Source organism: Ovis canadensis, chromosome 13 (genome assembly GCF_042477335.2).
Source record: "Ovis canadensis isolate MfBH-ARS-UI-01 breed Bighorn chromosome 13, ARS-UI_OviCan_v2, whole genome shotgun sequence".
Classification (NCBI taxonomy): Eukaryota; Metazoa; Chordata; class Mammalia; order Artiodactyla; family Bovidae; genus Ovis; species Ovis canadensis.
Window position 1 is genome coordinate 67,925,623 of NC_091257.1, and position 15,459 is coordinate 67,941,081.

The 15,459-nt window shown below is 43.3% G+C and overlaps 1 pseudogene; it reads left to right on the plus strand.

The window, feature by feature from the left end:
- Nucleotides 1-15,459, plus strand: part of LOC138417257 (small ribosomal subunit protein eS4-like) — a 64,744-nt pseudogene that overhangs the window by 2,545 nt on the left and 46,740 nt on the right.

The following is a 15,459-nucleotide window of genomic DNA, read 5'->3' on the forward strand; positions in this document are numbered from 1 at the left end:
ACCAGTCAATCCTAAAGGAAATCAACCCTGAATATCCATTGGAAGGACTGATGCTAAAGCTGAAACTCCAATACTGTGGCCACCTAATGCAAAGAACTGACTCATTGGAAAAGACCCTGATGCTGGGAAAGATTGAAGGCGGGAGAAGGGGATGACAGAGGATGAGATTGTTGGATGGCATTGCTGACTCAATGAACTTGAGTTTGGGTAAACTCTAGGAGTTGGTGATGGACAGGGAAGCCTGATACACTGCAGTCCATGGGGTTTCAGAGTAGGACATGACTGAGGGACTGAACTGAACTTCCTCCCTCCGAAGAGAGCACTGAGGCCATGACACCTGGAACTAGAATGCTTGCTTCCCAGCTCACCACACTCTTTCTGCTGCCAACTTTCAGTTAAGAAACCCACCTTAGAAAGGCCTCTGGGTTGAGTTTGCAAGATTAGGGAAATATTTTTCAATCTTATCAATAGCAGAAAATATTAACATTGTTAAGAAGTAAAGTAAAGTGAAAGCCACTCAGTGTCCAACTCTTTGGGACCCCATGGACTATACAGTTCATGGAATTCTCCAGGCCAGAATTCTGGAGTGGGTAGTCTTTCCCTTCTCCAGGGGATCTTCCCAACACATGGATCAAACCCAGGTCTCCCAAATTGGAGGCAGATTCTTTACCAGGTGAGCCACAAGGGAAACCCAACAACACTGAAGGGGGTAGCCAATCCCTTCTCCAGCGAATCTTCCTGACCCAGGAATCAAACCAGGGTCTCTTGCATTGCAGGCAGATTCTTTACCAACTGAGCTATCAGGGAAGCCCTAACATTGTTAGATACTGTACAATTATCACAACATTTGCTTTTATATCCACCATCTCCCTGATCCTTACCTGGATCCTAGGAAGCAGATTTTAGTACAATTGCTATGTTACAGGGGAGAGAATGGAGGCCAGACTCAAACTTAAAGTTCTGGACTCCAAATTTTGTCCTCCTTTTTCTGCACTTGAGGTCAAGTGCTAATAATAAATGGGAAAAAGGTGTTCAGGGTCACTCATGTGCTTGATGATTTATAGTGAGTAACTTGTATGTACAGCTTTTCACTTTATTTTTGCCACCTGACATAAGTTACTTGATATAAATATGATTTATGAAGAATCTACAGGTTTGGGAAGAGGTAAAGGGCTACCCAAGGGAGTATGAAGGGGGAAGGAGGGCTGAGTTAGGAGTCAATAGCCTCAGGGCCCTCTCTGACACTTGCTCTGCTGCTCAGCCACAGGCTCGCTCAGAACCAGATGCTCCCTCTCAGGACCCATTTCCCCAGCCTCCAAGTGCTAAGAGAATTGAGGCAGTTACTTTATGCAGGCCCTGCCTCTAACCTGGGCCCTTCCCATGGTGCCCAAAGAATCAACAGATCTTCCACTGAGGTCTCAAAAGAGAAGAAGAAAAATTAGAGAGAGAGGCAAAGATTTTTCTATATTCCATGCATTTATTCACCCCAATTTATTATGTCCACCACGTGCAAGGCTCTCTTTAGACACTTTGGGAAATTCAAAGATGAAAGTGTCTCATGGAGGGCAATTTGTTCCAAAACATTTAAAAGTACACATATACAAATGTGTTTAACATAATGATCCATACAATTTGTTAATAAAAGGAAATATTTGGGGGAAAAAAGTCAATGTTCAATAATAGGAAGTAGATTAGATTGTGGCAGATCCACACGTTATGAGGATGCAGGACTTCCCTGGTGGTACAGCGGTTGGGAGTCTGTCTGCCAGAGCAGGGGATGCAGGTTCCATCCCCGGTCCAGGAAGATTCCACATGCCAAGGGCCAGCTAAGACTGTTCACCACAACTATTGAGCTGTGCTCTAGGGCCCGTGAGCCACAGTGACTGAGCTCGAGGGCCACAACTACTGAAGTCCCCTTGCTCTAGAGCCTGTGTTCTGAAACCAGAGAAGCCACTGCAATGAGAAGCTCATGCACTGCTTAAGAGTAGCCCCTACTCGCTGCAACCAGAGAAAGCCCCAAGTACAGTCGCGAAGACCCAGAGCAGCAAAAAAAAATTAATTCACCAGTTTAAGAAAAAGGGATGATGTAGATATGCAAGAATTTGACACTGAAAGATGTTCATATTAAGTTAAAACACTTACATGAATGAACATATTCAAATAAATAGACATGAGTGTGATACATATACAAACACTTGCTCTCAGAAGAAAATCTAGTCTTCTAGCAGATGGAGGGCTATATACAAGAATGCTAACAGTGGTCTATCTGTGTGGTGTGATTAAAAGGTAATCTTGACACTGTTTGCAATTTTCTATTCTCTCAATTTTTATAAATCATATCACATTTTTATAATCAGAAAAACAACATATTTCCATTAATTAAAAATTACCATATTATCACTGAGGTCACTGATATACAATAACATGAAAGAAAAATTTTAAACTTTATGTAAAGAAGGATCCAATTTCGATACACCTATAAAGGTAGAAATTTTAAATGTAGAAATTTAAAAAAATTGACGTATAGCCAATGTATAATATATGTTACAGGTATACAATATAGTGATATAGTAATAAAGTAACTCACAATTTTTACAGGTTGTACTCCATTTATACTTATTATAAAATATTGGCTATATCCCCTGTATTGTATGATATATTCTTGTAGCTGATTTTATACCTAATAGTTTGCAACTCTTAATCGCCTATCTCTATATTGCACCCCATTTTCCCTCTCCCCACTGGTATCCACTAGTTTATTCTCTACCTCTGTGAGTCTGCTTCTTTTTTGTTATTAAATATAGGAAGTTTGAAAGCCTCGAATGTTGTACAACAAAACGCAAATGATTTGCATTCCCTGATTTTGCTTTGCTGTATTGTCTGCTTTCTAGAATGAATGGGCATAAATCATTAAGAGGCGAGCAAAATTATGCGACAAGAAGGTTTTCATTTTTCTAAAAAAAAGTATTAATAAACTAGAAGAAACGTGAAAGTGTTAGTCGCTCAGTTGTGTCCGACTCTTTGCAACCCCATGGACTGTAACCTGCCAGGCTCCTCTGTCCATGGAATTCTCCAGGCAAGAATATTGGACTGAGTAGCCATTTCCTTCTCCAGGGAATCTTCTTGACCCAGGGATTAAATCCAGGTTTCCCACAATGCAGGTAGATTCTTTAGAGCCCCTGCCTCTAAAGTGTTAATGATCTAACAGAAGAGATGAGAAGAGAAATGGGATGACATGGTACAGCAACGTTCTGCAGACTCATCTGCTGTGAGATGGGAACAATCACAGTGGAAAGAGGCTCAAGGAAAGATTCATGGAAAAGACACATTTGCGCCACACCTTAAAAGGTAGGTATGAACAAACAAAAATTGGAGGAAAGGGCACTCTCAGCAGGGAAAAGGCCTGGAATAGGCTTGATCACACATGACCAGCTCCCAGTCTCTCTTTCCCACCCAATCACCATGCTTAGTCATCAAGTTCATCCACACCTTTTCAAACAAGGCAGTTCTGAATGAGTGCAAAGGGTGAACTTTCCATTCTAGTTTGATCTTATTGTATACTGGATGAGGGAAATGAACACGGATTCAACACTATGTGACTTATGAGTGAATTATTTTAGTTTGAATTATTGGTTCTTGGCAAACGGGTTTAATTGGCAGTTTTCATCTTCACCAGTTGCATCTGATACTAAAGATTCTTTAATTCTCATGGAGAAGTGGGGATTTCCTAATGCATCAGATTCAGATCACAGTTTCATGCATCTATAAAGAAAGCTATAAATTATGGAGGGCTCAGGCTTGTCCTGGCATCCCTCTGGCATAAAGCTTTCCCTAGGCACTACTTGCTTCAAGCAGGCCCCAAACACTTGGCCTCTCTTCAGCTTTGCTCCCAGCAAAGCAGCTGGGAGCACTTCCTCTGGCTCACAGTCTCTGTTCTTAATGATGACGTTTAGGTGACATTTGAGCAATAAATTGACTGGAGACTTGGGTGCTAATCTTGGCTCCATCATTAACTCAGTTGGAGACCTTGGAAATGAGGGGCTTGGTGTCCGTCAGTAGACCAAAGCTTCTCTTCAGCCCCCACACCATCACCTGCTCTACATACTCTCATCCAAATGCTTATTTGGACACAGTGATTGTCAACAAGTATGGGCCTTTCTCTGAGCTCCCCTGAGAATCTCAACAAAATGATCTTCATATGTTTCACACCTGTAAGTCTTAAGGTTTAGGATTCTAGATTTAAACGATCATCAAAAGAGCACTGAAAAAACAGACACACACAGTGATGCCTGCACATACTTGTATGTGCTTAAACAATAACTGAAAAGGTTTAAGTAACAGTGATTTTCCTCTAGGGAAGAGACGGAGAGTCTGGTGGTTAAAGAAACAAAGATACTGACTTTTCACTGTGTACTCATTGAATTTATTTACTGAATACATATTAAGTTAGGAACCAATTGGTTGCATGTAAAAGAGACCTGAGAAATGATGACTTAAGCAAACATCTTTTGTATTCTTACTAAATAAGAATTCTGGGCCAGGCTGCCCAGAGTTGATGCTGAGGACCCAGGATCCTCCCAGCTCTCTGTTCCTCCTTCCGAGTTTCTGGCCTGCATCAGGCCTCAAGCTCATAGACAGCTGCTCCAAGTATGACCCCTGTGTTTCTGGCAGGAAGGTGAAAGGGCAAAGAGTATTGCCTGCTGACTGTGATCCCTTAAAAAAGCTTTACTGGAAACTCTCCTCAGCTTACTTCTGCTTACATCTCATTGCTCAGAACCTGTGTGGCTCTGTCATTTTGGACTGAAGGGAGGCTGGGACACATTGCCACATCATGCAATATTGGGATTATGTTAGTAAGAATGGATACGAGCTTTGTGATTATCAGTGTATGTGCTGTCTTTTTGAAGTTAAGGCTATCTTTTACAGCAGTTTTGAGTTCACAGCCAAATTTAGGGACAGGTGCAGAGACTTCCCATACACCTCTGCCCCAACACATGTATAGCCTTCCCGACTATTAACATCCCCCACCAAAGGGTGCATTTGCTACAACTGATGAACCTACACTGGCATATCATAATTACTGAAAGTCCATAGTCTACATGAGGGTTCACTCTTGGTTTTATATATTCTGTGGATTTGTATAAATGAATAATGACATGTACCCATCATTATAATATCACACAAAATAGCTTCACTGCCCTAAATTCCTCTGTGCTCTGCCTATTCTTCCATCTCTTCCTCAATCCCTGCAACCACTGACCTTTTTATTGTCTCCATAGCTTTCTCCTTTCCAGAGTACCATATAGTTGGAATCATGCAGTGCTTAGCCTTTTCAGATTGTATTAGTAATTAGGTTATATTAGTAATATGCATTTAAATCTCCTCCATGTCTTTTCATGACTCAATAGCTCATTTCTCTTTAGTGCTGAATGATATTTCATTTTCCTCACATAAAACAGTTTATTTATCCATGTACCTACAGAAGGACATTTTGGTTGATTCCAAGAGGTAATTATGAAGAAAGCTGCTATAAACTTCTGTGTACAGGTTTTCATGTGGACATACATTTTCAGTTCCTTACAGTAAGAGTGTGTTTAGTTTTATAAGAAATTGCAACACTGTCTTCCAAAGTGGCTGTGCTATCTTGCATTCTTATCAGCAATAAATGAGAGTCTCCGTTGCTCTACAGCCTCTCGAGCATTGGTGCTGTCAGTGTCCTAGATTTGGGTCATTCTGATATACATGTAGTGGTCATGTATTGTCTTCAAATATATACATTTAAATATATATTCAGTACATATTTTATATAATGTCTGGGAGTTGTTCCACATGTGGATGTAGTTTTGGTATCTTTGTGCAGAGAAAATGAGCTCCACATCTTACTCTTCTGCCATCTGATCCTGTCATCTGAGGCTGTTCTTAAGAACTGCTTTGATTCTCCTAGTACGAGAAAGCCCAGGTACCCCAGTATGACAGAATGCAAGAAATAGGACCAAGAAATGAGATATTCAGGTTTAAGTTGCTGGTTTTTTGAGCAAATCACTTCCTTTCTCTGAATTTCCACTGCATGGCATCCCACTCCAGTACTCTTGCCTGGAAAATCCCATGGATGCTCGAGGAGCCTGGTAGGCTACAGTCCATGGGGTCGCTAAGAGCCGGACAGGACTAGGCGACTTCACTTTCACTTCTCACTTTCGCACATTGGAGAAGGAAATGGCAACCCACTCCAGTGTTCTTGCCTGGAGAATCCCAGGGACGGGGGAGCCTGGTGGGCTGCCGTCTATGGGGTCCCACAGAGTCGGACACGACTGAAGCGACTTAGCAGCAGTAGCAACAAGAGAGAAAACAAACAAAAACCCAAAACAATTAAGAAACAGGAAGACAACTCAGGCCATCCCAAAGACTCAAGAGCCATGATCTGAGTCTGAAGCCCCACAATCCCCCCCTCCTGAATTCTGCTTCCTCTCCTCCCATAAGTAAAACATGCTCTCTCTGTCTCTTTCTCTCTCACATCCATTAAAATGTTTAGCTCCCTCTTTTTGTGCCTAGCACAGCCTCAGGGTCCCAAGAAGCACCTGAATTGTGTAGCAGCTCCAAAGCACTGGATGCTGGATAAATTGACTGGTGTGTTTGCCCCTCATCCATCTACCAGTCCCTACAAGCTGAGGGAATGTCTCCCTCTAGTTATTTTCCTAAGGAACAGACTTAAGTTCTAAAAGGAACAGACTTAAGAAAATGAAGTAAAGAAGATTTGCATGCAACATTTCATTAAGATTGATGGCAAAGTCTGCACTGATATAATCTACCCTGCTGGTTTTATGGATGTCATCAGCATTAATAAGACTCGAGAGAATTTTTCTTTGATCTATGACACCAAGGGTCGCTTTGTTGTTCATCGAATTACACTTGGGAAGGGCAAGTACAAGTTGTGCAAAATGCGAAAGATCTTTGTGGGGACAAAAGGAATCCCTCACCTGGTGACCCATGATGCTCGCACATCTACCCCGATCCCCTCGTCAGTGTGAATTGACACCTTATAAATTAACTTGGAGACTGGCAAGATTACTGATTTCACCAAATTTGACACTGGTAACCTGTGCATAGTGACTGGAGGTGCTAACCTGGGAAGAATTGGTGTGATCATCAACCTGGAGAGACATCCAGGTTCTTTTGATGTAGTTCATGTGAAAGATACCAACGGCAACAGCCTTGCCACTTGGCTCTCGAACATTTCCGCTATTGGCAAAGGCAATAAACCATGGATCTCTCTTTCAGTGGAAAGGGTATTAACTTTACCATTGCTGAGGAGAGCAACAAGAGACTGGCAGCCAAACAGAGCAGCGGACAAAATGATCTCTATGTGACAGGACTAGAAAAGTTTTTGTACTTAAATGTGATAGTTCATTAAAAATAAAAAAATTCATCTCCTGCAAAGCTCCGAAGGAGTGTTGAATGGTGCTGCAGATGAGGATTTAGAATAGGTAGAATTTATGATATAGGTATTGTTAGAATTTCCAATACCTGGTTACATCAGAAGACTTAGGCAAGAATCATTTTCTAGTAAGAAAGCTACGAGATGTGTCCAAGAAGAAACAGAGGTAAGCAGGCAATTCCTACATAGAGGGAAATTATGGAACAACAAGGGTAGGGCTAAAGTAGACTTACAAATCAAGTAGGTACATAAGTAAGTAGGTTTGCTTCCTCCCTTCCTTGATCTTCTTCATCTCTTGGGAGTAGAAGAGAAAGAAGGAGAAAAGCCCTTCAAGGCCTGCCATGTGCCAGCCACTCTGTTGGGTTCTGGACAGTTTCCCACCCTGGGTCACTCACGTAACATATTCAAGGGTTTTGCCATATCTACACACCAGCTATGCCATCATCTACTTAGTATTTTTCTTTGAATCAGCTCTTTTTTCTTTTTTTCCTTTAACTTGTATAGCTACTTTAGCCTTCTACCAATCAATGTCATCTATAGAAGGGCTTGGTAGGTTAGTTATTTTTCTAGTGCATGTTTAAATCAACATATAGCTACTAGAATTAAAAAACATTTGTCCCCATGTCATAGTTACTCATGCCATACTTCAGGATACACCTAGATTAGCTTGTTCAGTCTTGGCTTCCACTCTGTGATGTAGGGATGATGGTTTTCCTCCTACACATGAGGAAGCCAAGGTTCAGAGGGGTTGTAACTTGCTCAAGGTCACGAAACTAGCAGAGGCAGAGTAAGAATTGAAGCCAGTTGCATTCCTAAGGCCCGTGCTCTTTCTCTTAACACTGCCCTACAGTGGGAAGAAAGGAAGAAAGGAGATATTCAAAAGAGAGATCTTTCTGCAGAGTTCAATGCATTCATCCACCCAGCTTGCTCGGTTCCTATGAAGTGTCAAGCCCCACAGCCCACTCTTGCCTCCCTGGAGAACTGATTCCCTTCATCATGATCAAGCCCTGGACCTGGCACAGACCTGGTGCTTGATTTGTCCATCAAGTGGTGGCTCTGCTCCAAGGGCAGATCCTGAAACAGCTGTTCTGGTGCCAAGGCTCCTAGAAGCCTTTTTTTGCTGCCCTTTTTTGCTGCCATCACTCAGACCACTGCTTTTGTTTCAGCTTCTTGTCTGGGCAAACAGGCCACGGCTTTGCCCTCCAGCTGGGACTTGAGCAGGGTTTGGTATTTTAGGCAGTGGATTTATGACAGTAGGCATTTCTTCTGGAACAGTTTGACAGCATTCTTCATCTTTTCTTTCTACCAACAGCTTCTGGTTGTCTAGTACAGACAGAACACACTTGCTGGGCAAAGAAGGGCAGGAGCTTCTGCCACCTCTCCCTTGGCCCCTTCACCTTGACCCTGCTGAGGTGTGGTCCTTCCATGAAACTGAGAGAACACAGTCAGGGTCATGTGCGGACTTAGACTCAGCGTACCTCCTGCTACATTCTCTGCCCTGCCAATGGCTGGCTCTAGGTTTGGGGGATGCGGGGTGAGAGAAGAGGGTCAGGAGTAATGGGGCAAAGGAACCGATATTTATTATGGGCCTCCCATGTGTCACGCACGGTACTAGGTGTTCCATACCTGTTATTTCATTGAATTCTCTCAACATCCTACATCCTACATCCTACATCCTTAACAAGTAAGTGTTATCATACTCATCTTACAGATGGGGACATCCAAGGCTATAAAGTTAAGTGACTTGTTTAAGGGCCGCACAGCTACCATAAAGCAGGGCTAGGATTCAAGCCCAGCTCTGTCTGCCTCCTAAGTCCCTGGTCTTTTCCCTACATCAGGCTACCACGTCTCTGGGTAGGGTATATTACAAGGGGACTTAGAAATCGTCTAGTTTGGGATCCCCCAGCCTGTGTGCATCAAAACACCAGTTCTTCAGGGTTGAGGAGGAGGCCAGGAGATTTTGGAGAAAGTTGGTTTAAATAAAATTAAATTGACATCTTTTCTCTGGGACTTCTCAGAGCTTTTACTATCCTACTGTGTACATGAGTCTCTGAGAGGGGGCTGTAGTATGCCACATCATCTAAATTACTGCTTTTTTTGCCTGAAAAATACCAAGAAACCCATGTTTTTAGAGCATTTTGGAAGCGGAAAAATACAAAGAGACCTGTGTTCTTAGACCTTTTTGGAAAATATTCATCTAATCAGACTTCTTTAAGTATTAAACCGGAGGGAGGAGACTTGCCCAAGTAATACAATAAGCAGAAGCAGGGTAATTCCAAGCACCCCCACGACCTCACTCCTGTCCTGCCTTTCTGTCTCCGTGGAGAGGCTCTGCCCATTTCATTGGTTGTTAGGAATAAGGCAAATACCCAGCACATGCCAGGTGCTGGGGTTAACATGGCACCATGGAGAGGCAGCCACATGGCAGTGCAGAGATGGCACTGGCGATGCTGTGGTAGCAAGTGGACCTCCCTTGAACCTGGCTCAAAGGCCTGGAGAAGGCTTCCTGGGAGACTGAACAGATCAGGGACTGGCTCCTGTGAGGTGCCAGCTCAGCCCATGGGGAGCTGGAGCCTCTGCCCCTGGCCCACACAACAGGAACAGCAGAGCTGCCTTAGGACCTCCTTACATCCACCAAGCCCTTCCTTCTCTCATGACAGTAAAGGAAGCAATTGGCAGAGGCAGAGATTTCTTAGGAATTCACTGACAGTGGTTGAAATCCCCGTGCAATGTAAGTAAACATTCCTGGCCTGACCGCAGGATGATCATGGAAAGTCTGAGCTGGAAAAGGGAGCTCAGTGACTAATCTGGTCCAGGCTACACGGGGGCATGAGGCCTGGAGGCTGAGGTCGCCTGTCACTGTGATCCAGTGTGGGCGCCGCCCACAGTTCATATGCAGTGTGAGACAGGCTATCGAGGTGGAAAATCCAAATGCAGTGGTTATAAGGCTGCCTCCGACCTGGGGGGATTGGGTGAAGAAAGGGGGAACTGAATCAAGTGCCTCCTGCCATTGAGCCTTCCCAATTCAGTTCAGTCACTCAGTCTTGTCCAACTCTTTGGAACCCTATGGACTGCAGCATGCCAGGCTTCCCTGTCCCTCACCAACTCCCAGAATTTGCTCAAACTCATGTCCATTGAGTTGGTGATGCCATCCAACTACCTCAACCTCTATCGTCCCCTTCTCCTCCTGCCTTCAATCTCTCCCAGCATCAGGGTCTGTTCCAATGAGTTGGCTCTTCCCATCAGGTGGCCAAAGTACTGGAGTTTCAGCTTCAGCTTCAGTCCTTCCAATGAATATTCAGGGTTGATTTCCTTTAGGATTGACTGGTTTGATCTCCTTGCAGTCCAAGAGACTCTCAAGAGTCTTCTCTAACACCACAGTTCAAAGGCATAAATTCTTTGGTGCTCAGCTTTCTTTATGGTCCAACTCTCACATCCATACATGACTACTGGAAAAACCATAGCTTTGACTAGACAGACCTTTGTTGGCAATGTCTCTGCTTTTTAATGTACTGTCTAGGGTGTTGATAGCTTTTCTTTCAAGGAGCAAGCGTCTTTTAATTTCATGGCTGCAGTCACCGTCTGCAGTGATTTTGGAGCCCAGGAAAATAAAATCTGTCACTGTTTCCACTGTTTTCCCATCTATTTGCCATGAAGTGATGGGACCGGATGCCATGATCTTCATTTTTTGAATGTTGAGCTTTAAACCAGCTTTTCACTCTCCCCTTTCACTTTCATCAAGAGGCTTTTTAGTTCCTCTAAACTTTCTGACATAAGGGTGGTTATCTGAGGTTACTGATATTTCTCCTGGCAATCTTCATTTCAGTTTGTGTTTCATCCAGCCTGGTATTTCACATGATGTATTCTGCATATAAGTTAAATAAGCAGGGTGACAATATATAGCCTTGACATACTCCTTTTCCTATTTGGAACCAGTCTGTTGTTCCTCATCTGGTTCTAACCATTGCTTCTTGACCTGCATACAGGTTTCTCAGGAGGTAGGTAAGGTGGTCTAGTATTCCTATCTCTTTAAGTATTTTCCACAGTTTGTTGTGATCCACATAGTCAAAGGCTGTAGCATAGCCAAAGAAGCAGAAGTAGATGGTTTTCTGGAATTCTCTAGCTTTTTCTATGATCCAACAGAAGTTGGCAATTTGATCTCTGGTTCCTCTGTCTTTTCTAAATCCAGTTTGAACATCTGGAAGTTCTCAGTTCAAGTACTGCTGAAGCCTAGCTTGGAGAATTTTGAGCATTACTTTGCCAGCATGTGAAATGAATCCAACTGCGTGGTAGTTTGAAGATTCTTTGGCATTGCCTTTCTTTGGGATTGGAATGAAAACTAACCTTTTCCAGTCCTGTGGCCACTGCTGAATTTTCCAAATTTGCTGGTATATTAAGTGCAGCTTAATATAATGCACTTAAGTGCATTATCTTTTAGGATTTGAAATAGCTCAGCTGAATTCCATCACCTCCACTAGCTTGTTTGTAGTGATGCTTTCTAAGGCCCATTTGACTTCACATTCCAGGATGTCTGGCTCTAGATGAGTGATCACACCATTGTGGTTATCTGGGTCATTAAGATCTTTTTTTATCTAGTTCTGTGTATTCTTGCCAGCTTTTCTTAATATCTTCGGTTATCTTCTGCATATCTTTCTTAATATGCTTCTGTTAGGTCCATACCATTTCTGTCCTTTATTGTGCCCATCTTTGCATGAAATGTTCCCTTGGTATCTCTAATTTTCTTGAAGCCATCTCTAGATTAGAACCTCCATCTATAGTTCTTCAGGTACTCTGTCTATCAGATCTAATCCCTTGAATCTATTTGTCATTTCCACTATATGATCGTAAGGGATTTGATTTAGGCCATACCTGAATGGTCTAGTGGTTTTCCCTACTTTCTTCAATTTAAGTCTGAGTTTGGCAATAAGGAGTTCATGATCTGAGCCAGTCAGCTCCTGGTCTTGCTTTTGCTGACTGTATAGAGCTTCTGCATCTTTGGCTGCAAAGAATGTAATCAATCTGGTTTTGGTATTGGCCATCTGGTGATGTCCATGTGTAGAGTCATGTCATGTGTTGTTTCAAGAGGGTGTCTGCTATGATCAGTGCATTCTCTTGGCAAAACTGTTAGCCTGTACCCTGCTTCGTTTTGTACTCCAAGGCCAAACTAACCTATTACTCCAGGTATCGCTTGACTTCCTACTTTTGCATTCCAGTCCCCTATGATGAAAAGGACATCTTGTGTGTGTGTGTGTGTGTGTGTGTTAGTTCTAGAAGGTCTTCTGGTAATCATAGAACTGTTTAACTTCAGCTTCTTTGGTATTAGTGGTTGGGGCATAGACTTGTATTACTGTGATACTGAATTGTTTGCCTCGGAAACAAACAGAGATCATTCTGTCATTTTTGAGATTGCATCCAAGTACTGCATTTCAGACTCTTTTGTTGACTATGTGGGCTACTCCATTTCTTCTAAGGGATTCTTGCCCATAGTGGTAGATATAATGGTCATCTGAGTTAAATTCACCCATTCCAGTCCATTTTAGTTCCCTGATTCATAAAGTGTCGATGTTCACTCTTGGCATCTCCTGTTTGACCACTTTCAATTTACGTTGATTCATGGACCTAACATTCGAGGTTCCTATGCAATATTGTTCTTTATAGCATCGGACTTTGCCTCCATCACCAGTCACATCCACAGCTGGGTGTTGTTTTTGCTTTGGCTCAGTCTCTTCATTCTTTCTGGAACTATTTCTCCGCTCTTCTCCAGCAGCATATTGGGTACCTGCCAACCTGGGGAGTTCATCTTTTAGTGTCATATCTTTTTGCCTTTTCATACTTTCATGGGGTTCTCAAGGCAAGAATACTGAAGTGGTTTGCATTCCCTTCTCCAGTGGGCCACTTTTGTCAGAACTGCCCACCATTACCCATGGTGGCCCTTCGCAGTAGGTCCTAGGAAAACAAGACTAACTGCTCTGGACTCCAGGGGTGGGTACTGAGCCCTTCTCAGACTCTGCCTGCACAGCACTGTGTGCCCTTGTTGGGGTGCGGGGGTCACTTCCCCTCTCTCTGGGCCTATTTCCTCATATCTAAGAAAGAAGAGATTGGGTTTCTGATGTTTATCCATGAATAATCCATGGAAAGGAGTTTCATATCAAAGACAAAGCATAGCTGATGCCCTTCTGCCTTTCACTGCCCTGTTCTACAGCCTTATCCATTTAATCCCTGGCCATTTACTGGGCATGTTTTCTGTCTTGAGATTATAGAATCTGTGTTCAGGAGACTCGAGGCCCAGTCTGGACAGGCCATGCTTTTGACAGAGAATAAATTGAATTTCAACTAACCTGCTGGAGCGAGACTAGGCCTGATGGGGCCGCTGCCCAAGCTGCAGGAGGGAGAGCCAGCCTGCTCTGAAGGACCCTTTAGAGAACACGGCCCCTCACCCTCTGTTGGGCTCACAGCCACAGGCAGGGGCCAGCACCAGGAGCTGATGGCTAGAGCATTGAGGCATTGATGCGGTGCTGCCTGTTGCTGTGACAACCCAGAACAGTCCCAGGTCATGGACCCTGCCATTTCTAAAGCTCTAGTTTCCTGAGCTCAGAGACCACCCTTCCATCCTGCACGTGCTCCCCTCTCAGTGGGCATTTTTCTGAGGTCAGAGGTAGGCAACGAGGAACCAATCTAGAGATAGTGCCCTCTGCAGTTCAGACTATCTTTGGAGTCCAGCTTCAGTTCTGAAATTTGGACAGGAGGACAGCCATGATGACAATGGGTCTGGAAACCCAATTCTTCTTGGAATGTTTTCAGAGAGTCCCCTCTGACTGAGACACTTGTGTAGAGCTGCGTGGCTGCATGAGACAGAAGCATCACAATTAAGGTCTTCAGCAGCTGACAGGCTGTCATGTTGAAGAGGGATTGTCTTTGTTTGGAATGAGCTCCAACGTAGAAGTATCAGGGTGACAGGCTGGGCTCAAAATAAGGGCAACACTTTCCAGAACTCAGATCAAGAGAAACAACAGTTCAAAGGATGGTGGATTTGTCCACCGCTGTAGAACAAGTGGAGGCTCGAGGACCATGACAGAAATGTTTTGAAAACAGTTGGCAGACAAACGAGGGTCAAGCAGGTTACCCTCGATGGTCAGTTTCAGGAAGGGCCCTTTCAGTTTGGAGACTTGATTTCTAGAAAATCCCTAATAGGAGGTGCTTGCCCTTTTGGGTGCCCAGTAGTGCCTGAAACCTTCCTGAAAGAAATCACTATCCAAACATCTTTGGATTTTTTAAAAAAATTGCATCTTTTCTCTCATCATTGGCCATCATTCCTCCTTTGAGGCCTCTTTATAAACACCAGGAGTTGTAAACTTCTTTTAACATTGATCGCTTCACCCTTGAAATTCCTGGAGAATAAATAAGCAGTATCTTCCTTGTTAAGGTATCTGTCCTATAAACTGGGATTTCAGTACCAGGTGCTGCTGGGGCATTTTACGTGTGTGTGTGCGTGTTCATGTGTGTGTACTTCCCCCACTTTCTTTGCCAAGTTGGTGTTATTTTACACCTGTGATTGATGGCTCTTGGATTAATTCCTCTGCTTTGGATTCTTGATGAGATGATTAGAAATTTGGCTACTGTTCACTGCCATCTTCACTCTGCCTTGGGCTATTTAGGAAGCAGAATGCCAATCTGATCTTTTTACTGCTCTTCCAGAGAAAGTAAATAATGATTTAATTTATAGAAATGATTGGGAATGACAAGAGAGACTTGAGATAACCCCAGATCCTCACATCATGGAAAGTCTGACTGCTTCCCCCAGGAATATTCCATGGTGCAGGTTCAGAAACCATATCTTAAGGGAGAACTCATATAGGAACAGGATCAGACTTGAACTCAGAAAATAAGGGATTCAGTCTTGTGTCTCCCCACTTCAGACCTCAATTTTCTCATCCATAACATGGAGATTCATTTATTCATTAACTCAACTCAACAGAGCATTGTATGCAAGAAGTAATAACTTTCTCTACTTGTGAAGTTGCTACACA